Source organism: Populus euphratica, unplaced genomic scaffold (assembly GCF_000495115.2).
Source record: "Populus euphratica unplaced genomic scaffold, PopEup_1.0 scaffold3847.1, whole genome shotgun sequence".
NCBI classification, from domain to species: Eukaryota; Viridiplantae; Streptophyta; class Magnoliopsida; order Malpighiales; family Salicaceae; genus Populus; species Populus euphratica.
The window spans coordinates 6,485-9,250 of NW_011503649.1; the positions used below are offsets into that span (position 1 = coordinate 6,485).

General features: G+C 31.3%; 1 long non-coding RNA gene across 1 annotated transcript; it reads left to right on the forward strand.

The window, feature by feature from the left end:
- The first annotated feature begins 506 nt into the window (after positions 1-506).
- On the forward strand, positions 507-2,491 carry LOC105119882 (uncharacterized). Its single transcript, XR_841206.1, has 2 exons — positions 507-791; positions 2,201-2,491. It is a non-coding gene; the product is annotated as an uncharacterized LOC105119882 (long non-coding RNA).
- Positions 2,492-2,766: the final 275 nt, after the last annotated feature.

The window sequence follows — 2,766 nt, forward strand, 5'->3', positions numbered from 1 at the left end:
TGTTGTTATTGTTATTGTTGTTGTATTATTGTCATCTATAATTTATACAATTAACTTCTCTGTAGTTCGACTCCGGTTTTGCTAGGTTATTTATTACTTCGACACTCCTACACTTGAGAGAAAATATCAATATTTTGGTCGTGTCAAAAAGTATGGTGAAAATTGTAATGGACATTACAAATTTTGAATTAAAATTTATAATATTAGTGAGAATGGAGATGAGTTTCAAGGGATGAAGGTTTCTTTTATAAAACCCGACATGAAACCCATTAAAAAGTTTCACCCAACATCAACTTGGTAACATTCAATAAATGTGAATAATATATGTAAGAAAGAGTAAAATAATAATAAGAGTGAAATGAGTGAGTTTTGAAAAGAGCATGTAAGGAGAGATTTAACCCGATTATCAACCTAAAATGAATGAGATAACCAACCTTAAAAAAAAATAGGACCAAACCAAACAAGACTTAACTTCATTTATAAGGGAGTAGAAGTAGTTGGGTGAAAAGAGGATGACTTTACCTCTCCTATTACTACCGGCCAAAATAGCCCCTAGCAACCCCCTCTTTTACAAAATTTCCAGCAAAATGTTCTCCTGCATTTCATCCATAAAATGCTAGAGTGAATGAGGAGTGAAAGTGAGGAGAAAGGCCACAAAATAGAGATGTAGAGAGAGAGAGATTCACGGCTAAAGGCAGAAAGAGAGGGAGAAGAATCAACCAAGGAAGAGAACAAGAAGAACATGTATACAGTTGTGAAAAATCATCCTTAATCCTTGCTTAATTCATATGGTAAGAGCAACCCTTCAGTGTCCATTGTTGTCTTGAGTGAGCTTTGTTGAAAAGGTTGAACAACCCAAATCAAAACTAAGGATTTTTGTGCATATTAATGTTTTGAAAACTAATATTGTGAATGAGAATTTTTATAAAGGAAAGAACAAGTTTCAAAGAATGTATAGTAAGAAAAATTTGATGTAAACTAAGAAGAAAACCGTAGATTAGGGCTAGTCATAAGGAGACTTGAAGGGGGGAGGAGAAAATTGAAGATATATTTCAATGATTCATGATCTTGAACAAATATTTAAGGAAAATAGGGCTGGAACAGAAGTTAAAAGTGTTAATGTTCTTAGAAATTGTATGAATAAATGTTGAATCCCTTATAATTCCTTGTTTGAGAGATTGGTATATGTTTTATGTATGATAACATATATTGTAAATGAAGAAAATTATGTGATTTAAATGAATGAATTGATAAGGACATGGAGCACAAGTTTCGGCCAAAAGAAGAAATTCAAGGGAGAAATTCTGATTTGGTGAATGTTGTTTGAAAAATAGAAATGATTGCTTGGAATAACCTTGTATGAAGTATTGATATCATCTTATTGTACATTCTTTAATGAAAGGGGTAAGAAACCACAAGAATATACTTGTGGGTATATGTATTAGTTTGAAAGAAGAAAATGTGCAAGAGGCACAAATAAAATTATATGCATAATGTGAACATCTCTAGATAGACAATTATTAATGATTATATACATATGAAAATGCTTGGGTGAGGTAATGTTGCTTAGTGTGGATAATAAAAGGAATTGAAGAAAATTCATTATAATTCACTTAAGCATGTTCGACAAAAAGAAAACAACATGGGAAGGGTTATGGTTTAATGCATTTGACATGCTCAGCAATGCTTGATATTGAATAAAAGAAAATTTAACATGAGTGTTTCAGAAGTTTTGATCAAGAATTGTTAACAGGTAGCCATATTAAGGAAGAAAGTTCTTTCATCTGGTTGTTGTGCTTAATGAATAGTTTCTAGCAAAATAATAATAATAATAATAATAATAATTTTGATCATTTTGATGAACATGTAATATATGTGGTAATACTATTTGACTTGAATTATGTGGAACATATTATATGATGCCAATATAGATGAGAATTGATAATGTTATCTTGAATATAAATACAAAAGGATTTATTGTAGAAATAAGGCCTATATTCGGCCAAGGTAGAAGAAAGAGTTGGTTGGACATTTAATATTAGTGAGAATGGATGTTGATTTAATGAATTAAAGTGATGACTAAAAATAGCTTATTCATGAACTTGTTTTTGAAACTAATTGGGCATGTGAAATAATGGATATGATGAATGAATTAGAAAGGGGTTTGAGTACTGATTCAAGATGTTCTACTGAAATGCAGAAGAAGCATACAGAGTGGGACCTGACTTCTCACATGCAAGTACAACAGAAGTTCAAGGTAAGGGTTGCCCCCTTGCTTCTTTAAATTGTTTAAATTCTTGTAATGCTAGTTATATGATAGACATTATATGTATTTTGTACTACTATGTATCATGAGAAATATTGCTATATGAATATTGCTTATGGGGAGTATAAATATTGTTGCGTGAAAGTTACCAACAAGTAGGAAAAAAATTATTATTGTGTGACCATTGCCAATGAGCAAGAAATGTTATTGCAATGTGAATGTTGCCTACGAGCAAAGAAACAAATACTAATTCTATGTGAATGTTGCCTACAAGCATGATAAATAATATTATTATATGAATATGTCCACCTGGTGAATATGACTATAGAAAGGAAAGATACGGTGAAACGAACATGGATTTGAAATCTGAATTTTGGTCGTAGACTCTGGGATTTGGAGTTTGGATATGGGTCGATATATATATATAAGAAAGAAAGAAAGAAAATGATCACCTATGGACTTGATTAGCCGACCTCAAATAGAGGCGGGTAATGATGTTA